The sequence below is a fragment of the Ovis canadensis genome, chromosome X, assembly GCF_042477335.2.
Source record: "Ovis canadensis isolate MfBH-ARS-UI-01 breed Bighorn chromosome X, ARS-UI_OviCan_v2, whole genome shotgun sequence".
Lineage (NCBI taxonomy): Eukaryota > Metazoa > Chordata > Mammalia > Artiodactyla > Bovidae > Ovis > Ovis canadensis.
Window position 1 is genome coordinate 70798519 of NC_091727.1, and position 23877 is coordinate 70822395.

At 36.6% G+C, this 23877-nt stretch overlaps 1 non-coding gene across 1 annotated transcript; it reads right to left on the minus strand.

The window, feature by feature from the left end:
* Positions 1 to 242: 242 nt before the first annotated feature.
* On the minus strand, positions 243 to 314 carry TRNAC-GCA (transfer RNA cysteine (anticodon GCA)). Its single transcript has one exon. It is a non-coding gene; the product is annotated as a tRNA-Cys (tRNA).
* Positions 315 to 23877: the final 23563 nt, after the last annotated feature.

A 23877-nucleotide genomic window follows, 5' to 3' on the forward strand; every position in this document is an offset into this window, starting at 1 on the left:
ATGGTATAGACTACTTAAGGAGAGCTGGTACAGATTATTTAAGCCCCCAATCCCTACATTATTCTGTGCTGCCCAATGCCATAGTCACTAGTACTATGTGCTTGTGAAAGTGAAAGTGAAGTTGCTCAGTCGTGTCCGACTCTTTGCGACCCCATGGACGGTAACCTACCAGGCTCTGCAGTCCATGGGATTTTCCAGGCAAGAATACTGAAATGGACTGTCATTTCCTTCTCCAGGGGATCTTCCCAACCCAGGGATCGAACCCGGGTCTCCTGCATTGCAGACAGACGCTCTACCATCTGAGCCACTAGGGAAGCCCCTATGTGCTTATTTAAACTTAACTGTAAATACATTAAATTATATTAAGTTCCCCTATGTGCTTATTTAAACAACTGTAAATACATTAAATTATATTAAGTTAAATAGAAAATTCTGTCCTTCAATTACACTAGCCACATTTCAGATGCTCAATAGCCAACATATAGACAGTGGCTACTGCTTTGAACTACACAGATTTAGAATAGATTTTAAAATTAATACTTAGTTTGGAGTAAAGCATATCATCAGTACAAGGTCATATAATTAAGTGCCAAAGTTGGGAAAGAAGCCAAGTTTCTAGATGCCTAATCAAGAGTAAGTAGATTTATTTCTACTTCCTTTGTATTTATTTATATTTCAGTGTGGGTCTATGGGCATAGTTGAGGCACACTAGTGTGTGAAACTTCATGTATGGGCTTTCAGGTTTGAGGAGGATGTCATCTGGTTAGCATGGATGAGAAAGGTCATTTGCATGGATTTGTAGAGTTCCTGCCTTTCTCCCTGACAGGACCAAAAAAGAGAATATATAGAAAGGTGCTATGAAAAGGAAAACAAAAGTTATACAAATGGAAGTTGTAGTAAAGATGATAAACTCCAAGTTTATTTTTTCCTACTTAGTATTTGCCCCTGAGTCCAGCTGTAGATGGGTGTGAGTAGGAAAATGGGCTGTATTGGTGAGTCATTTTGGCAACTGATGTGAGAGACAGTCTGCTGTGTGCATGTGATCAGGGAACCTGGTATATAACCTGCAAACCTAGGAACTGGGGCTGGTTGGATTTGCCCCTACCTCAGACTTTACTTCTAAAGAAGGTCAGTAATGGAAGAATTAGACAAAGACTTTCAGTGAGAACTAGGCCTTCTGTTAATTGAACGGATTGTGCAACTACTGAAAAGTGTGTCAAGTTTAGTTTTTCTAAGAAAATGAAAGAAAACTTTCTGAGTAATCATTGTACTGTAAATTTCTGGTGAAAGCGTTGCTGTAACTAGAGACTAGTGTTGTTGTTGTTTGTTGTTGTTCAGTTGCCCAGTGGTGTCCAACTCTTTGTGACCCCATGAAGTGTAGCAAGCCAGGCCTCCCTGTCCCTCATCATCTCCTGAAGTTTGCTCAATTTCATGTCCATTGCTTTGGTGATGCCATCCAACCATGTCATTCTCTGATGCCCTCTTCTCTTTCTGCCCTCAATCTGTCCCAGCATCAGGGACTTTTCTAATGAGTCAGCTGTTCACATCAGATGACCAAAATACCTGAGTTTCAACTTCAGCATCAGTGTAGAGACTGGTGTACTAAGAATTATTTTAGTAGTGTCTAAGAAGTCCGCTGGAGAAGGCAATGGCACCCCACTCCAGTACTCTTACCTGGGAAATCCCATGGACGGAGGAGCCTGGTAGGCTGCAGTCCATGGGGTCGCTAAGAGTCAGGCACGACTGAGCGACTTCACTTTCACTTTTCACTTTCATGCATTGGAGAAGGAAATGGCAACCCACTCCAGTGTTCTTGCCTGGAGAATCCCAGGGACGGGGGAGCCTGGTGGGCTGCCATCTATGGGGTCGGACACGACTGACGCGACTTAGCAGCAGCAGCAGCAAGAAGTCCGTAGATTCTCAAAGCTCCTGCTACACCAAACTTGCTAGCCTAGCCTGAAACACCTTTAAGTATATTTGAGTGAATATCATCTATTCGATGTCTCTAAATTAAGAAGTTGCTCAAGAACTGGCTTTTATATGAGAGGTCACCCACTATAAATGGGGAGTCTGTGTTATTATTAGAAAAGTGATGATAATATCAGCTCTGCTTATTTCACAGCATTTAAAAGTCACAGAAAAGGAGAGCCATGAAAGGGCAAAGGCTTATTTTTATATCTGGAGCTGCTGCTGCTGCTGCTAAATTGCTTCATTTCTCAGGAGTATTTGTATGTGTTTACTGTGTGTATGGGCTAATAAAGTGCTATTTGTAAAACTGCTTTAGCCACTAAAGGGAAAACATTAGTTTAACTTGAAAATGGAATTCCATGGCCTGGGTTTATTGGGGCTTCATCACTTTTGGTGTAACCTGAGAGGGAGCAAGTCACTTGAATTTTCTGAGCTTCAGTTTTTCCCATTTGTAATTAATAATGGTAAAGGGTTAATAACCACCACTCTGTCACTTTACTGGGAATCAGAGTGAGCTAACACATGTGAAAATGCTTGTGAACTGTAAATAGCTGTATAAACAACCTCTTAATTATTTCCTAGTATTGGGGAAAATCCCCCGGGGATGTACTCAGAAGCTGTGTTTGGCATGTTTCCTTTATCTCACAGGGACCAAACAACTGTCTAAGCCAAGAAGGGAAATTGACTCAAATATTTGATTTTGGGGTCTAGCTCTTAACTAGCTTCACTTCTCTTACCAAGATAACTTCCCTTTCAAAAAATATAAGCAAGACTAGACTTGGACAAACACTTTGAAGCAAATAAAGCACATTTTCAATTATTACTTTCTTTTTTCATTTTTCCTTTCAGTACCCCCTCCCTGAGGGAGTAGAAGGTAGTGGAAGAAATTACATTCTGAGAGGTTTTATGCACTAGGGTTTAATAATATAAACTCTGGAGGTGGACAGATCTGGGCTGAATTTTGGTTCCACCATTTACTAATTGTGATCTTGGGCAAGTTATCCAAACTTTTGGATCCTTAGACTCCTGGTCTGTAATATGGGGCCAATAATTACACTACCTTATGCAGTTATTATGGGACTTAAGTGCAATAGTGCCTGGCACAAATTATGCTTCTAATACATATAGATTTATTTTTGTTAACATTATGGTTTTACTCACTCAGAGTTATTTAAAAAGTTACCAGCCAGGAATGTAACACTGTTTCAAAGAATGGTTTCTGGTTTGGAGCATTAGAAACTTTTCCATATCTTAGCTTTGCTGGTTTGGTGGTTTGTATAAGTGAATTCTCAGGCAATATTGGGCACAAATCAGAATTTAAAATAGAATCTTTTTTTTTTTAAATAACATTTTCACAGACTTTCCAATTTGCATTTTAGATGATTTTTCTTTTTACTTTTGCTTTCAAATGATCAGAAGTTCTTTACTTGACACTGATTTGTCTCCTATTAAATATGTTCTTTCCTGTTCTATCCAGAGGCCTCTCACCACTGGATAGTTGGTGCTTAGATTAGCTTGTTGAGGTTTTGACCTTGGCTAAAAAATAACAAAATAGATTTTTTCCTGTGTCACAGGGCTAAGTTGAATCCTTAAAGTGGAATATATATGGCTATGGAACAAAGTGCTTAGTTTAATTTCATGATTTTTAATTTGGAACATACTTTTATGGATCAACCTCAATTTTACTTGTCAGTTTATAGATTGCCCTTGGCATTTTAGAGTTGCATTTAATTTATTTCTCACACATAGAGAAAAATAGTGGACAAAGTTGTGGGAAGGGGACATATGTGAGGTTACTGGTTGGTTGAACACTTTCCTTACAGCAGGAAAATACACTTTTAGGATGAAGAGTAAAGGTTTATCTGGTGTTCAGGCACTCAAACCAATAGCTTTTATCACATCTCTTAAGATAGAGTCAGAGCTATAGTTTTTCAGTTTCTCACTGTTGATAAAATGAAGTCTGTTAAAGCACTTTGAAAATTGGAATGCATTATAAAATTCTGAGATTATTTTTTGTTATTAACTTAGTGTTGCTTGTGAAATGCATTTGTTAGGTAATGTTGAACTTTCTTTTTTGCATTAAAATATTATTGGTACCCTCCCTCCACTGAAACAGTTCTAATGTCCACTTGATTTCTAAATGAGACATATTCTTGAATCTCTTGACTATTCCATATCCAGGCTGTCTTGAGTCCAATATCATTTAAACAAATGAACAAACAAGCAATGATCAGGAGCACTCAAAATGGTAAGTGTAATGGTCTGTCTTTTTGTTCCTGAGAAAAAGAGGCCTCCTCATTTCACTAATTTTGGGTTTACAACTGTCAGTCCTTCTTTTCCTTCCTGTTTTAAGGAGGAAGTGCTGATAGTATTATATATAAATAAGCACCCCACGTTGCACAATTGTTGCCTCCTTTAAGACTTTAAGAGTTTCAGAAAGTCATGTGGTACTTAATATATAGTCAAAAGAACCAGTCAGATGAACATTTTAAACAAAGAAGAAAACAAGCTAGAAATCTTGAAATCTCTCTTACGTGCTGTGTAAGTGTCTTCTTGGGGGCATGGCTTATCTACCATGTGAAACACATGAAATTAACCCTAAACTTCTCAGTCTAGCTGGGTCAGCCCTGAGAAAAATTAGGGAACAAATAAATTAGGGAATCAATTAGGAGTCAGCCCTTCCTGGAGCTCTCTTTTCTCTATTTTATCTCTTATGTGGTCCAGATATCTTCTTATGCTGACTGAGTTCCAACTTCTTGAAGGAAAGTAGATCTGCGAAATCTCTAACATTTCAGTGTAAATAAATTTAAATTGTTCTTTTTTCTGAAATGACTTCATTTTATTTTAGTTATATGAAAGTATAAAATATCACTAAGCAGAAATAAAATCAATTAAAAAATCATACATGATCCCATCATCTTAAAGTAACTCACTCTTAATATTTATGTGTATAGCTTTTTTTGCTTTTTATTTATCTATCTATATATAGATATATTCATCAAAATAGGATTACACTATACATACTGCTGCTGTAAGTCGTGTCAGTCGTGTCCAACTCTGTGCAACCCCATAGACGGCAGCCCACCAGGCTCCGCCGTCCCTGGGATTCTCCAGGCAAGAACACTGGAGTGAGTTGCTATTTCCTTCTTCAATGCATGAAAGTGAAAAGTGAAAGTGAAGTAGCTCAGTCATGTCCAACTCAGCGACCCCATGGACTGCAGCCTACCAGACTCCTCTGTCCATGGGATTTTCCAGGCAAGAGTACTGGAGTGGGTTGCCATTGCCTTCTCCAGAGAAACACCTACTCCTGTTTCATTGATTATGCCAAAGCCTTTGACTGTGCAGATCACAATAAACTGTGGAAAATTCTTCAGGAGATGGGAATACCAGACCATCTTACCTGCCTCCTGAGAAATCTGTATGCAGGTCAAGAAGCAACAGTTAGAACCAGACATGGAACAAAAGACTGGTTCCAAATTACCTGAGACTCAGACCCAGCCAAAACCTGGCTTGGGACTCAAACCTAGCCAAAACTCTGCTTGGGACTTGAACCCACATGGCTGGGACTCAAACCCAGCTAAAACCCATGTTATCTGATTTCAGGACCTAATGAAGTTCAGGTTCTAGATGTCTCATCACAGAAGGAATTCAGTGAGAGACAAAGTGATAGGTAAGAAGTTAATTTATTCAGATTCAGAGAGAAGCACACTCCACAGACAGAGTGTGGGCCATCACAGAAGGCGAGTGCAGCCTGCACTATACATATTGCTTATCAACTTGTGATTTTTACTTAGCAATATATTATGAATTTATTTCTATAATATTTAACATATTCTCTCTCTTCACAGGCAATCTGCTTATAGATCATTTACAGAGCAGTTTCTTTGTTGTGATTTTAAAAAGTCAGCCCTCAACAGGGTTTGTAAAAAAAGATGAGGTAGAAACACACACTCACAAAAGAAATTAAAAACAAAAAGAAAAAACAACTTAAAAAACGGTATATGTTAATTGGCTGAGGAGCCAATGGGGGTGAAGCTACTATTTGTGGAATTATAGTTAAATGCTTCTGAGTCAGAATCCTACTCAGGAGGAATGACATGGCAGTGCTACAGAGCTTAGATTGGCATCAGATAGTCTATCCTCCTGCCCCTCATGTCACTCAACATGCTCCCACTGTGTACCAAGACAGGGTCTGGAACCCAGACCTGTCACAAATGGTGATGGCCTGGAAAGAAAGCCTATTCACTTGCCAGTCATGCAGCACAAGTTGGTGGGGAACATGGTGCTAAATTTTTTAAATTAAAATAGTATGCTGTGATTACTGGATATTCACATGCAGTTCTAAGAAATAACAGAGAGATGTTGTGCACTTTTTGCCCCATTTCCCCCAATGGTAGCTTCTTAAAAAAAAAAAAAAAAAACAACAAAAAAACCAACCATAGCACAATATCACAATCAGGAGACTGACACTGATATAATCAAATACAGAACATTTCCATCACAGCAAAGATTCATGTTACCCTTTTATATAGGATTGGCTTTTTAGCACTCAACATAGTTCTCTGGAACTTCATCTTAAGTTTTTCGGTGTATCAATAGGTTGACCATTTTTTATTGCTGTGTAGTATTCCATGATATGCATATGCCACAGTTTGTTTAATTGTATGCTTATTGGAGGACATTTTGGTTGTGTCCAGTTATTTGTTCTTTTTTTTTTTTTTTTTTAATTTTTAGTTTTTTATTTTTTAAATTTTAAAATCTTTAATTCTTACATGCATTCCCAAACATGACCCCCCCTCCCACCTCCCTCCCCAGAACATCTTTCTGGGTCATCCCCATGCACCAGCCCCAAGCATGCTGCATCCTGCGTCAGACATAGACTGGCGATTCAATTCACATGATAGTATACATGTTAGAATGTCATTCTCCCAAATCATCCCACCCTCTCCCTCTCCCTCTGAGTCCAAAAGTCCATTATACACATCTGTGTCTCTTTCCCTGTCTTGCATACAGGGTCGTCATTGCCATCTTCCTAAATTCCATATATATGTGTTAGTATACTGTATTGGTGTTTTTCTTTCTGGCTTACTTCACTCTGTATAATCGGCTCCAGTTTCATCCATCTCATCAGAACTGATTCAAATGAATTCTTTTTAACCGCTGAGTAATACTCCATTGTGTATATGTACCACAGCTTTCTTATCCATTCATCTGCTGATGGACATCTAGGTTGTTTCCATGTCCTGGCTATTATAAACAGTGCTGCGATGAACATTGGGGTACATGTGTCTCTTTCAATTCTGGTTTCCTCGGTGTGTATGCCCAGAAGTGGGATTGCTGGGTCATAAGGTAGTTCTATTTGCAATTTTTTAAGGAATCTCCACACTGTTCTCCATAGTGGCTGTACTAGTTTGCATTCCCACCAACAGTGTAGGAGGGTTCCCTTTTCTCCACACCCTCTCCAGCATTTATTGCTTGCAGATTTTTGGATCGCAGCCATTCTGACTGGTGTGAAGTGGTACCTCATTGTGGTTTTGATTTGCATTGGACTCTTAGGCATTTTCCCCAGAAGTAAAAAATTTTGTACTCACAGAAGCCCGTGCAGAAGTATTCACAGAAGCTTTGTTCATAAGAACAAATAACTGCATTAGAGAAATGAACAAATAACTGCATTAGAGAAATGCAGTTATTTGTTCTTATGAACAAAGCTTCTGTGAATACTTCTGCACGGGCTTCTGTGAGTACAAAATTTTTTACTTCTGGGGAAAATGCCTAAGAGTCCAATTGTTTGACTGAATGGCAGTTGCATGTTTAGCTTAGTAAGAAAGTGACAAATTGCTTTCCAGAGTGGCTGAACAATTTTATTTTCCAAAACCAATGCATGAATGATGTTTCTTGCAACCTCACAGCACTGGTGTCACTTAAAAAAAATCCATTCTAATAGTGCATAAAGATATTTCATTATTTAAATCTGCATTTCTCTAAGAACTAATAAATTGAATATCTTAAAATATATTTACCATTTGTCCATATTCTTCAGTGAAGTGTCTGTTCATGCCTTTTGCTCATTTTCTAATTATGTTTAATTTTTTTTTTTTTTGCTTTTGGAGACTCCTTAATATATTATTTACACTATTCCATTGTCAGATATGTCTTCTGAAAGAATTTTGTCTGAATCTATAGCTTGCATTTTCAACCCCTTAATAGGTTTTTTTCTTTTTGTAAAGCAAAAGTTCTTAATTTAATGTGGTTAAATTTGTCTGTTTTTCTCTTTATGGATCATGCTTTTGATGTTAAAACTCTTTGCTTTGCCCAAGATTCTAAAGATAATTTCCTATTAGTTTTTCTGAAAATTTTACAGTTTTTTAAAGAAATTATTTATTTTTAATTGAATGATAATTGCTTTATAGTATTGTATTGGTTTCAGCCAAGCATCAACATGAATCAGCCATAGGTATGTTTTACATTTAAGTCTGTAATCCATTCAGAGTTAAGTTTTGTACAAAGTGTGATACTTTGGTGGAGATTAACTTTTTAATATATTGATGTTCAATTGTTCTAACACCATTGTTGAAGAGGCCTTCCTCCACTGAATTGCTTTTCCATCTTTGTCAAATATAGTTGGGAATATTTATATCAGTCTATTTCTAGATTATCTATTCTGTTCCATTAATTTATGTTTCTATCCCTATGCCAATTCCATAGTCATTATTTCTAAAGAAATTCTTTTTTTAAAATAAAAAATTCAAAACAACTTTATTGCAGTATAGTGGATTTACAATTTTATGCTAGTTGCTGGTGTACAGCATAGTGATACAATTATACACACACACACACACACACACACACACACATTCTTCTCCATTATGATTTATTACAAAATATTGAGTATAGTTCCCTGTGCTATACAGTAGATTCTTGTTGGTTATCTATTTTATACATAGTAATCTGTATCAGTTAATCCTATATTCCCAATCTATCCCTCACTCTTTTTTCTCCTTTGGTAACCATAAGTTTGTTTTCTTTTATTTTTTTTTAATTTATTTATTTGTTTTAAAATAAAAAAGTCAGATAAATAATCTAACTCTACACCTAAAGCAACCAGAAAAGGAAGAAATGAAGAACCCCAGGGTTAGTAGAAGGAAAGAAATCTTAAAATTTAAGGCAGAAATAAATGCAAAATAAACAGGAGACCATAGCAAAAATAAACAAAGCCAAAAGCTGGTTCTTTGAAAGGATAAATAAAATTGACAAATCATTAGCCAGACTCGTCAGACCATTAAAAACAAAAAAAAAGAAACAAAGGAAGGAAAAATCAAATCAACAAAATCAGAAATGAAATTGGAGAGATCACAACAGGCTACACAGAAATACAAAGGATCATAAAAGACTACTATCAGCAATTACATGCCAATAAAATGGACAACGTGGAAGAAATGGACAAATTCTTAGAAAAGTACAACTTTCCAAAACTGAACCAGGAAGAAATAGAAAATCTTAACAGACATATCACAAGCACAGAAATTGAAACTGTAATCAGAAACCTTCCAGCAAACAAAAGCCCAGGTTCAGATGGCTTCACAGCTGAATTCTACCAAAAATTTAGAGAAGAGCTAACACCTATCCTCCTCAAACTCTTCCAGAAAATTTCAGAGGAAGGTAAACTTCCAAACTCATTTTATGAGGCCACCATCACCCTAATACCAAAACCTGACAAAGATGCCACAAAAAAGGAAAACTACAGGCCAATATCACTGATGAACATAGATGAAAAAATCGTTAACAACATTCTAGCAATCAAAATCCAACAACACATTAAAAAGATCATACACCATGACTGAGTGGGCTTTATCCCAGGGATGCAAGGATTCTTCAATATCCACAAATCAATCAATGTAATACACCACATCAACAAATTGAAAAATAAAAGCCATATGATCATCTCAATAGATGCAGAGAAAGCCTTTGACAAAGTTCAACATCCATTTATGATAAAAACCCTCCAGAAAGCAGGAATAGAAGGAACATACCTCAACATAATAAAAGCTAAATATGACAAACCCACAACAAACATTATCCTCAATGGTGAAAAATTGAAAGCATTTCCCCTAAAGTCAGGAACAAGACAAAGGTGCCCACTTTCACCACTACAATTCAACATAGTTTTGGAAGTTTTGGCCACAGCAATCACAGCAGAAAAAGAAATAAAAGGAATCCAAATTGAAAAAGAAGAAGTAAAACTCTCACTGTTTGCAGATGACATGATCCTCTACATAGAAAACCCTAGAGACTCCACCAGAAAATTACTAGAGCTAATCAATGAATATAATAAAGTGGCAGGATATAAAAAACAACACACAGAAATCCCTTGCAATTCTATACACTAATAATGAGAAAATAGAAAAATTAAGGAAACAATTCCACTCTCCATTGCAACAAAAAGAATAAAATACTTAGGAATATATATACCTAAAGAACCTAAAGACCTATATATAGAAAACTATAAAACTCTGGTGAAAGAAATCAAAGAGGACACTAATAGATGGAGAAATATACCATGTTCATAGATCAAAAGAATCAATATAGTGAAAAGGAGTATACTACCCAAAGCAATCTATAGATTCAATACAATCCCTATCAAACTACCAATGGCACTTTTCACAGAGCTAGAACAGATAATTTCACAATTTGTACGGAAATTCAAAAACCTCGAATAGCCAAAGCAATCTTTAGAAAGAAGAATAGAACTGGAGGAATCAACCTGCCTGACTTCAGGCTCTACTACAAAGCCACAGTCATGAAGACAATATGGTACTGGCACAAAGACAGAAATATAGATAAATGGAGCAAAATAGAAAGCCCAGAGATAAATCCACACACCTATGGACACCTTATCTTTGACAAAGGAGGCAAGAATATACAATGGAGAGAAGACAATCTCTTTAACAAGTGGTGCTGGGAAAACTGGTCAACCACTTGTAAAAGAATGAAACTCGATCACTTTCTAACACCACACACAAAAATAAACTCAAAATGGATTAAAGATCTAAATGTAAGACCAGAAACTATAAAACTCCTAGAGGAGAACATAGGCAAAACACTCTTGGACATAAATCACAGCAGGATCCTCTATGACCACCTCCCAGAATATTGGAAATAAAAGCAAACTAAACAAATAGGACCTAATTAAAATTAAAAGCTTTTGCACAACAAAGGAAACTATAAGCGAGGTGAGAAGACAGCCTTCAGAATGGGAGAAAATAATAGCAACTGAAGCAACTGACAAAGAACTAATTTCAAAAATATACAAGCAGGTCGTGCAGCTCAATTCCAGAAAAGTAAATGATGCAATGAAAAAATGGGCCAAAGAACTAAATAGACATTTCTCCAAAGAGATACAGATGGCATACATCTATTTGAATTGAAGCTTTCTCCAAATATATACCAAGAAGTGGGATTGCAGTATTATATGATAATTTTATTTTTAGTTTTCTAAGGAACCTCCACACTGTTCTCCATAGTGGCTTTATCAATTTACATTCCCGCCAACAGTGTAGGAAGGTTTCTTTTTCTCTACATCGTCTCCAGCATTTATTATTTAATGGACTTTTTGATGATGGCCATTCTGACTGGGGTGAAATGATACCACATTGTAGTATTGATTTGCATTTCATTAATAATTAGCAATGTTGAACATCTTTTCAAGTGTCTGTTCATTATCTGTATGTCTTATTTAGATCTTATGCCCATTCTTCAATTGTATTGTTTTATATATATATGTACTTGAACTGTTTGTATATTTTGGATTTTAATCCCTTGTTGGTGGCTTGATCCACAAATATCTTCTTTCATCTGAAGGCTGTCTTTTTGTTTTGTTTATGGTTTCCTTTGCTGTGCAAAATATTTTAAGTCTAATTAGGTTCCATTTGTTTATTTTTGTTTTATTTCCATTGTTTTAGGAGACAGATCCAAAAAGATATTGCTGCCATTTATATTAAAAAGTGTCCTGCTTATGTTTTCCTTTAGAAGTTTTAGAGTATTCAGTTTTACATTTAGGTCCTTAAAATACATTTTGAGTTTATTTTGGTGCATGGTGTTAGAGAATGTTCTAATTACATTCTTTTATATGTAGCTGTCCAATTTTCCCAGCACCACTTATTGAAGTAGCTGTCTTTTTTCCATTGTATAATATATTCTTGGCTTATTTGTCATATGTTAATTGACCATAGGTGCGTGGGTTTATCTCTAGGGTTTTGTCCTATTCAATTAATCTATATTTCTGTTTGTTGTGCCAGTAACATATTGTTTTGATTACTGTAGCTTTGTAATATAGTTTAAAGTCAGGGAGCCTGATTCCTCCAGCTTCATTTTTCTCTCTCAGGATTGCTTTGGTTATTTGGGGTCTTTTGTGTTTCCATACAAATTGAAAAATGTTATTGGTGATTTGATAGGGACTGCATTGAATATGTAAATCATTTTTTCAAGTAGTATAGTATATTCATTTTGACAATATTTAGTCTTCCAACTCAACTACATAGTATATCTTTTCATCTGTTTGTGTCATCTTTGATTACTTTCATAAGCATCTTATAGTTTTTGAATATAGGTCTTTTGTTTCTTAGGCAGATTTTTTTTTGACTTATTAGGATTTATTTTGTTAATAACAGAAAATGCTTTTTTAAAAGTACAGAATTTCAAAACAAGAAATATATAAACCTTACTAACTCCAGTCTCAACTAATTAAGGATATGTCTTGTTATGTACTCAATGAACATTTGATAAACATTAGTACCTTGCTGAAATTGTCATATTACTTACTAACAATGTCTTCTGTGCTCACTAGAGTAATTTTTCTTACTTTTCATTCTTTGATAACAAACAGATATGGATTATAATTATCCCTACATGGAAATGTTTATCAAATGAAACTTCCTGCCTGTTATAGGAATGCAAACATTACAGTAGTTGAATAATATACCTGGGGCATATTTTCACTAGGAACAGACAAAATAAAGTTCAACGAGATCTGGAAATACTGAAGAAATTGTTTGTATACATGTGTTGATTTGTTGCCAACATGCTTCTTTTTAAGTTCTGAATTCTTAATTTACACATGTACATTTTTAATGGACAAAATAGTAAGATGATTATTTCTTTATTTTAAAATATTTATCCTTAGGTAAATGCTAAAATAGCAAAAACTCATAAAGGACTAAAATACCTCTGTGCATGAGTTAGTCACATCCCACTCTTTGCAATCTTATGAACTGTAGATGTCCAGGCTCCTCTGTCCTTGGGATTCTTCAAGCAAGAATACTGGAGTGGATTGCCACGGCCTCCTCCAGGGTATATTCTGAACCCAGGGCTCGAACTCGCCTATCTTCTGCATTGCAGGTGGATTCTTTACACACTGAGCCACCTAGGAAGCTCAAAATAGCTCTGTAATAAAGGTTTATATCCCAGGCTTCAGTGTGACTTAAAGTGGGTAACTGTGCCATTTTTCCTCTCCATGGGGAGAGAAATGCATCCAAGAGATCAGGTTATCTTTTCTGAGTGACATTGTCAGTACTTTGGTATTCCAGAAATCCAGGTAGCAGTTGTTGTTCAGTCGCTAAGTTGTGTCCAACTCTTTGTGACCCCATTGACTGTAGCATACCAGGCTTCCCTGTCCTTCACCATCTCCCAGAATTTGCCCAAACTCATGTCCATTGACTTGGCGATGCCATCCAACAATCTCATTCTCCGTTGTCCCCTTCTCCTCCTGCCCTTAATCTTTCTCAGCATCAGGGTCTTTTCCAGTGAGTCAGCTCTTTGCATCAGGTGGCCAAATAATTGGAACTTCAGCTTTGCATCAGTCCTTCTGATGAACATTCAGGGTTGATTTCCTTTAGAATTGACTGGTTTGATCTCCTTGCTGTCCAAGGGATTCTCAAGAGTTTTCTCCAACATCACATTTTGAAAACATCAATTCTTCAGTGTTCAGCCTTCTTTATGGTCCAACTCACATCTATACATGATTTTAAACGTTTATTTTTTAATTGAATGATAATTCATTATAATGTTGTATTGGTTTCTGCTGTATAAAAAGGTGAATCAGTCATATATACATTCTCTCCCTCTTGAGCCTCCTTCCACCTTCCCACTCCACCCTTCTAGGTCTTCACAGAGCCCCAGGCTGAGATTCCTATGTTATATAACATCTTTCCACTAGCTATCTATTTTGTAAGAGTGTATATATGTCAACGGTACTTTCTCAATTGTCCTACCCTCTCCTTCCTCTGCTGCATCCACGTTTGTTCTCTACATCTGCCTCTCCATTACTTTCCTGCAAATATGTTAATCAGTACTATTTTTCTAGATTCCATAGTTATGTGTTCCAATTTTAGTATATGTGCTGCCGAAGCGAGCACCATAGTTATGTGTTAATATACAACATTTGCAGAGAAGGCAATGGCACCCAACTCCAGTACTCTTGCCTAAAGAATGCCATGGATGGAGGAGCCTGGTAGGCTACAGTCCGTGGGGTCTGTAAGAGTCGGACTTGACTGAGCGACTTCACTTTCACTTTTCACTTTCATGCATTGGAGAAGGAAATGGCAACCCACTCCAGTGTTCTTGCCTGGAGAATCCCAGGGACGGGGGAGCCTGGTGGGCTGCAGTCTATGGCATCGCACAGAGTCGGACATGACTGATGTGACCTAGCAGCAGCAGCAGCAGCAGCAGCAGCAGCAGCAGCAGCAGCAGCAGCAGCAGCAGCAGCAGCAGCAGCAGCAGCAGCTTACAATATTTGTTTTTCTCTTTCTGACCTACTTTGCTCTATATAACAGGCTCTAGGTTCATCCACCTCATTACAACTGACTCAAATTTGATCCTTTTTTATGGCTGAATAATATTGAATTGTATATATGCATCACATCTTCGTTGTCCATTCATCTGTCGATGGACATCTAGGTTGCTTCCTTGTCCTGGCTATAGTAAATAACACTGCAATGAATATTGGAGTACATGTGTCTTTTTGAATTGTGGTTTTTCTCAGAGAATATGCTCAGTAGTGGGATTGCTGGGTCATATTGTAGTTTTATTCCTAGTTTTTCAAGGAATCTCCATTCTGTTCTCCACGGTGGCTGTATCAATTTACATTCCTACCAACAGTGCAGGAGGGTTCCTTTTTCTTCACATCCTCTCCAGCATTTATTGTTTGTAGATTTTTTGATGATGGCCATTCTGATTTGTGAGAGGTAATACCTCATTGTAGTTTTTTATTTATTTACTTTTTAATTGGTGGAAAATTGCTTTACAATGTTTTGTTGGCTTCTGCAGTACAACAATGTGAATCAGCCATAATTTTATATATATCCCCCTTCCTCTTGAGCCTCTATCCCAGCCTCCAGTGTAGTTTTGATTTGAATTTCTCTAACAATGAGTGATGTTGAGTATTTTTTCATGTGTTTGTCAGTCATCTTCTTAGGTAGACTTATTCCTGGGCATTTTATTCATTTTGTTGATATGGTAAATGGGATGGTTTCCTGAATTACTGTTTCTGATCTAAAATGGAAATGGATTAAATGCACCAACCACAAGACATAGAATGGCTGTGTGGATGAAAAGATGTACATGTATCTACTTTCACTTACCACATCATTCTACTTAACCTCCCAAATTGTATGTAATTATTTTATACTGTTAAATTAATCTCATTTCCATTATGACTTGCAACTGTAATTTTCTTTTCTTTTTCTTTTGGTTTGGCTATTAATTGCAAAAAATGATAAACATACTTTACTGTTATGATTATGCAACTAGTATTCATTTTAATACCATTGTATCATGATAGGTCAACAGAAAACAATATAGCTCTATATCACTAAAACTACCATTTAATACCTGTCATCATTTTTAAGATTTATTTATTTTTAAGTGAAGGATAGTTGCTTTACTGTATTGTGTTGGTTTCTACCAAACATCAACATGAACATACGTTTACCTATGTTTACCACTTGAACATCCATCCCACCTCTCACCCCATTCCACCCCACTAGGATGTTAATGAGCCCCAATTTGAATTCTCTGAATCATACAGCAAATTCCCATTGGCTATCTATTTTACATATAGTAATGTATGTTTCCATGTTACTCTCTCCATACATCACCCTCTACTTCCTTCCCCCACCCCAGCTGTGTCCAGAAGTCTGTTCTCAATGTCTGTGCCTCCATTGTTGCTCTGCAAATAGGTTCGTCAGTACCATCTTTCTAGTTTCCATATATATGAATTAGTATATAATAATTGTTTTTCTCTTTATGACTTACTTCACTCTATATAATAGGCTCTATGTTCATCCAATTCATTAGGCCAGACTCAACTGCTTTCCTTTTTATGACTGAGTAATATTGCATTGTATATACATACCACAGCTTCTTTATCCATTCATCTGTCGATGGACATTTAGGTGGCTTCCATGACCTAGATATTGTAAACAGAGCTGCAATGAACATTGGGCTACATATGTCTTTTTCAATTTTGGTTTCCTCAAGGTATATATCTTTGAGTGTGATTGTTGTGTCATATGGTGGTTTTATTCCTAGCTTTTTAAGGAACCTCCATACTGTTCTCCACAGTGACTGTGTCAAATTGCATTCCCACCATCAGTGCAAGAATGTTCCCTCTTCTCATACAGTGTCCAGCATTTATTGTTTGTAGACTTTTAAATGATGGTCATTCTTATCTGTGTGAGTTTTAATTTGCAATCAGAATCATTGTAGTTTTAATTTGCATTTCTCTAATAATGAGTGATGTTGAGCAACTTTTTATGTGTTTATTAGCCATCTGTATGTCTTCTTTGGACAAATTTTCTGGTATTGACTTGTGTGAGCTGCTTCTATATTCTTGAAATTCATCCTTTGTCAGTTGTTTCATTTGCTGTTATTTTTTCCCATTCTGAGGGTTGTCTTTTCATCTTGAATATAGTTTCCTTTGCTGTGCAAAAGCTTTTAAGTTTAATTAGGTCCCACTTGTTTATTTTTGTTTTTATTTCCATTACTCTCAGTTCGGTTCAGTTCAGTTGCTCAGTCGTGTCCGACTCTTTGCAACCCCATGAATCACAGCACGCCAGGCCTCCCTGTCCATCACCAACTCCCGGAGGTCACACAAACTCATGTTCATTGAGTTGGTGATGCCATCTAACCATCTCATCCTCTGTCATCCCCTTCTCCTCCTGCCTTCAATCTTTCCCAACATCAGGGTCTTCTCAAATGAGTCAGCTCTTCGCATGAGGTGGCCAAAATACTGGAGTTTCAGCTTCAACATCAGTCCTTCCAATGAACACCCAGGAATGATTTCCCTTAGGATGGACTGGTTGGATCTCCTTGCAGTCCAAGGGACTCTCAAGAGTCTTCTCCAACACCACAGTTCAAAAGCATCAATTCTTCTGAGCTCAGCTTTCTTTATAGTCCAACTCTCACATCCATACATGACCACCGGAAAAACCATAGCCTTGACTAGACGGACCTTTGTTGGCAAAGCAATGTCTCTGCTTTTGAATATGCTGTCTATGTTGGTCATAACTTTCCTTCCAAGGAGTAAGCTTTTAATTTCATGGCTGCAATCACCATCTGCTGTGATTTGGGAGCCCCCCAAAATAAAGTCAGCCACTGTTTCCCCACCTATTTGCCATGAAGTGTAGGAGGTGGATATTAGAGGATCTTGCTGTGATTTAAGTCATAGAGTGTTCTACCTGTGTTTTCCTTTAAGCATTTTATAGTGTCGGATCTTACATTAGATTTTTAATCCATTTTGAATTTATCTTTGTGTATGGTGTTAGGAAATATTCTAATTTCATTCTTTTACATATAGCTGTCCCTTTCCTCAGAACCACTTATAGAAGAGGCTATGTTTGCCCCATTGTGTATTCTTGCCTCCTTTATCAATAATAAGGTATCCATAGGAGTGTGGGTTATCTCTGGGCTTTCTATCTTGTTCCCTTGACCTATATTTCTGTTTTTGTGCCAGTACCACACTGTCTTGATGGTTATAGCTTTGTAGCATAGTCTGAAGTCAGAAAGGTTGATTCCTCCAGCTCCATTCTTTTTCAAAATTGCTTTGGTTATTCAGGATATTTACTGTTTCCATATGAATCGTGATTTTTTTTTGTTCTAGTTCTCTGAAAAATGCCATTGGTAATTTGATAGGGATTGCATTGAATCTGTAGATCACATTAGGTAGGATAGTCATTTTCACAGTATTGATTCTTCCAACCCAGGAACATGGAATATCTCTCCATGTGTTTATGTCATTTTTTAGTGTCTTATAGCTTTCTGTATACAGCTCTTTTGTCTCCTTAGGTAGGTTTATTCCTAGGTATTTTATTCTTTTTGTTGCAATGGTAAATGGGATTGATTCCCCAATTTATATTTCTGATATTTCAATATTAGGTGTAGGGATCCAAGTGATTTCTGTGGATTGATTTTGTATCCTGTCACTTTGCTAAATTTATTGATTAGCTCTAATAATTTTTGATGGTATCTTTAGATTTTTTATGTATAGTATCATCTTGTCTGCACACAGTGAGAGTATTACTTCGTTACCAATTTGGATTCCTTTAATTTCTTTTTCTTCTCTGATTGCTATAGCTAAGACTTCCAAAACTATGTTGAATAATAGTGGTGGGAGTGGGCACCCTTGCCTTTTTCCTGATCTTAGAGGGAATGCTTTCAGTATTTCACCATTGAGAATAATGTTTGCTGTGGGTTTATCCTATATGGCTTTTATTATTTTAAGTTAGCTTTCTTCTATGCCCATTGTTTGAAGAGGTTTCATCATAAATGTATGCTGCATTTTTTCAAAAGCTTTTTCTGAATCTATTGAGATTGCCTTATGGTTTTTATCTTTCATTTTGTAATATGGTATATCACATTAATTGATTTGCATATATTGAAGACTCCTTGCATCCCTGGGATAAACCTGACTTGGTCATATTGTACAACTATTAAAATGTATTGTATTCTGTTTGCTAGAATTTTATTGAGGATTTTTGCATCTATGTTAATCAGTGATATTGGCCTGTAATTTTCTTTTTTGTTTGTTGTCTTTGGTTTTGATATTAGGGTGATGTTATCCTTGTAGAATGAGTTTGGAAGTGTTCCTTCCTCTGCAACTTTTTGGAAGAATTTTAGAAGGATTGGAAATAGCTCTTTTCTAAATGTTTGATAGAACTCACCTTTGAAGCCACCTGGCTTGGGCTTTTGATTTTAGGGGGATTTTTCATCACAGTTTTGATTTAGGTGCTTTTAATCAACTTGTTCATAATTTCTATTTTTTACTGGTTCAGTCATGGAAGAATGAAATTTTATGCAAGTCTGTCCTTTTCTTCCAGGTTCTCTGTTTTATTGGCATATAGTTGCTCACAATAATTTCTAAATTTCTATTTTTTACTGGTTCAGTCATGGAAGAATGAAATTTTATGCAAGTCTGTCCTTTTCTTCCAGGTTCTCTGTTTTATTGGCATATAGTTGCTCACAATAATTTCTAATTATTCTTTGTATTTCTGCATTGTCTTCTGTAACCTCTCCTTTTTCATTTCTAATTTTGTTGATTTTTCTCCCATTTTTTTCATGAGTATGGCTAATGTTTAGTCAATTTTGTTTATCTTCTCAAAAACCAGTTTATAGTTTTGTTAATCTTTAGAATTGTTTCCTTTGTTTCTTTTTCATTTATTTCTGTTCCAACCTTTATGATTTCTTCCCTTCTACTAACTTTGGGTTTTTTTGTTCTTTTTTTTTCCAGTTGGTTTAGGTGTAAAGTTAAATTGTCTATTTGATGTTTTTCTTGTTTCTTGAGGTAGGGTTGTATTGCTATAAACTTCCCTCTTAGAACTATCTTTGCTGCATCCCAGAGGTTTTTGTTGCCATGCTTTCATTGTCACTGGTTTCTAGGAATTTTTTAATTTCTATTTTGATTTTTCAGTAACCTGTTTGTTATTTTATTTTTTTTGGTTCTGTTTGTTATTTTAAAACGCATTGTTTAATCTCAATGTGTTTGTGTTTCTTACAGTCCCCCCCCCCCCCCGTAATTGATATCTAGTCTCTTAACATTGTGGTTAGAAAAGATGCTTGATATGATTTTTTTTTTGAATTTACTGAGATTTTATTTGTGACCCAAGATGTGGCCTGTCCTGGAGAATGTTCCATGTGCACTTGAGAAGAAAGTGTATTCTGCATTTGGGTGGAAAGTTCTATAGATATCAATTAGATCTATTTGGTCTAATGTTTTATTTAAGGTTTGTGTTTCCTTATTTATTTTCTGTTTTGATGTACTGTCCATTAGTTTGAGTGGGGTGTTAAAGTCCCCTACTATTATGTTGCTGTCAATTTCCCCTATGTCTGTTAGTATTTGCCTTGTATACTGAGGTGCTCTCATGCAGGGTGCATAAATATTAAAATTGTTATGTCTTATTCTTTGACTGATCCCTTGTTCATTATGTAGTGTCTCTCTTTATCTCTTGTTATAGACTTTATTTTAAAGTCTATTTTTCTGAAATGAGAATTGCCACTCCAGCTTTCTTTTGGTTTCCACTTGCATGGAATATCTTTTCCCTATCTTTTTACTTTCTGTCTGTATGTGTTTCTAGGTCTGAAGTAGACATCATATCTATGGGTCTTGTTTTTGTATGTATTCAGCCAGTCTGTGTCTTTTGGTTGAATCATCTAACCCATTTACATTTAAAGTAATTGATATGTATGTTCCTATTGGCATTTTCTCAATTATTTCGGGTTTGTTTCTGTAGGTCTTTCCTTTCTCTTGTGTTTATTGCCTATATAAGTCCCTTTAATATTTTCTGTAAAGCTGGTTTGGTGGTGCTAAATTCTTTTAACTTTTGCTTGTCTGTAAAGCTTTTGATTTCAAAATTGATTTCCATCAATTTTGAATGAGATAGTTGTCAGATAGAGTAATCTTGGTTGTAGATATTTTTCTTTCAGTACTTTAAATATACCCTTACATTCCTTTCTGAACTGCAGAGTTTCTGCTGAAGTATCGGCTGTTAATTGTATGGATTTTCCCTTGTATGTTACTTGTTGCTTTTCCCTTTCTGCTTTCAATGTTCTTTCTTTGTGTTTAATCTCTGTTAGCTTGATTAGTATGTGTCTTGATGTGTTTCTCCTTGGGTTTATCGTATGGGACTCTTTATGCTTCTTGGACTTGATCAACCGCTTCATTTACCATGCTGAGGGAGTTTTCAACTATAATCTCTTCAAAAATTTTCTCAGTGACTTTCTTTTTCTCTTCTTCCCCTGTGACCCCTATAACTCAAATGTTGTTGCATTTATATTGTCCAAGTGTCTCAGACTATCCTCAATTCTTTCCATTCTTTTTCCTTTATTCTGCTGCCTAACAGCTATTTCCACCATTCTATCTTCCAGCTCACTTATCTATTCTGCTTCAGTTAATCTATTATTGCTTCCTTCTATAATATTTTAAATCTGTAATTGTGTTATTCATCTCTGTTTATTCATTTCTTTTAGGTATTTCATAATTATGTTGATTGTGTTGATGGCTTCTTGCATTTTCTTTATTCTATTTTTGAGGTTTTGGAACATCTTTACTATCATTATTTTGAATTCTTTTTCCAGGTAGTTTGCCCATCTCTTCTTTGTTTGGTCTTGTGTGTTCCTAGTTTGTTCCTTCATTTGTGCAATATTTCTCTGCCTTTTCATTAAAAAAAAATTATTGTGTTTGAGATCTCCTTTTCTCAGACTTTGAGGTTGAATTCCTTCTTCCTTTTGGTTACTGCCCTTGGTGGGTAAGGTTGGTCTAGTAGTTTGTATAGACTTCTGTAGGGTGTGAATTGTTCTCTGATGACCAGGGCTATATGAGGCATCACCTGCTTGCTGATGGTTAGGTTTGTGTTTTTGTCTTCTTTGTTGTTTGAGTGAGGTGTCCTGCACTGGGTCCTGCCAGCAGTTGGGTGATGCTGGGTCTTGTACACAGGTGGAAGCCTTTGTGAGAGTTCTCACTAATTAATACTCCCTGGGGTTGGGAGTTTTCTGGCAGTCTAGATTCTTGTCAGTGCTCCCACTCCATAGGCTCCAGGCCCTATCTCTGGCCAAGGAACTGAGATCCCACAGCTGGTTTGTTATGGCATTAAAGGGGATTAAAACAAACACACTAAAGCTAGAAACAAAAACAAACCACAGACAAATGGCAAATACAAAACCAGGCAAATACTAACAAAAACAATGTAATATACACACACACATAAACAAAACAAAACCAGTCCAAAAGAAAATAAAATAAAAGAGATTGACCTGGCAAGCCCAGGAAAGCAAAAATGATATCAACCAGTTAAAAATGAAACTAACTAAAGTATACACAGGAAAATAAAACCAAAGCAATGTGCCAACTTGGGAATAAAGCAATGAAGGAAAAACAGACCTATAAACACTGTGAAAGAAAGAGAGAAAAGGAAGAAAAGAAAGAATAGAAAAGCAAAGTTGAATAGGGGTAGATAAAGAAGATTTATATATATTTAATAATAACTACAACAGGAAAAGAATAAGAAAGCAAACAAAAGAATATATGTATAAAATAATAATAATTTTTTTTTTGCCCTGTATGCAAGACAGCAAAAGAGACACAGATGTATAGAACAGTCTTTTGGACTCTGTGGGACAGGGCGAGGGTGGGATGATTTGGGAGAATGGCATTGAAACATGTACAATATCATATATGAAACGAATCACCAGTCCAGGTTTGAGGCATGATAAAGGATGCTCGGGGCTGGTGCACTGTGATGACCCAGAGGGATGGTATGGGGAGGGAGGTAGGAGGAGGGTTCAGGATAGGATCACGTGTACATCTGTGGCAGATTCATGTTGATGTATGGCAAAACCAATACAATATTTAGCCTCCAATTAAAATAAATAAATTTGTATTAATTTTTTAAAATTAAAAAACCGAAAAAAGGGAAAAAATCCTCAAAATTGCAAAAGGCCAACATAGGGGCAGAAGTATTTAAAGGAAATAAAAAGTGTAATTAAAAATATTCTCAACATGTAAACAAACCTAACAGTACTAGTAAAATCAACAGCTACAGCAACAGAGGGGGAAAAAAGAAAAATCCATAAGTAACTACTGAATAAGATAAAATATCAGAATAATAATAAATATCTTTCTTCGATCTCATCTGTCAGCATCCTTTCCTTCATTGTGAGTTACAGTTCACCTTGCCTTCCTAGGATGCCCTCCAATACTGGGCTGGTCTTTGGACCTTTGTGGGAGCAGCTCAGAGTCTAATCTGGTCCTACTCCTATGTGTTCTTGCCTCCAGTGTCCACATCTGCCAGCATTTTTTTTGTTGTTGTTGTTGCAGGAACGCTCATTGTCTTTCTGTATATTCCATAGACACAAAGTCTGCCTAGTTGATCATGTGGATTTAATCTTCAGCCTTTACCACTGGTGGGAAGGTTTTGGGTTCTATTCTTTAGCCACATTGCCCCTGGGTTCCAATTGTGGTTTTATCTTCACCTCTGCATGTGAGTCTTCCACAGGAGTTTGCTCCTGAGGCTGCCCTGGAAGACTTGAATCTGCCCCAGGGAGGACTGGGTGTGGAGGTGTTGCAGCTGCTTGTATTTGCTGGGACCCTGGCAGTACTAGGTACTCAGGGGAGCGGTGGCTAGGGACGGCAGGAAGTATGGTGCTCTTAGGTTTTTTTCTAGCCGCTGGCTGCTCTGTCCCAGTGGGGATCAAGTGTGGGGGTGGCACAGGAGCTTTGATCACAGGGATCCTGGTAATGCCAGATTTGCAAGGTTGCCAGCGGCTATTGTGATAGGAAGTATGGCACTATTAGGGTTTCTTCTAGCTTCTGGCAGCTCTGCCCCAGTGAGGACTGAGCATGGAGATGGCATAGCTCCTCGAATC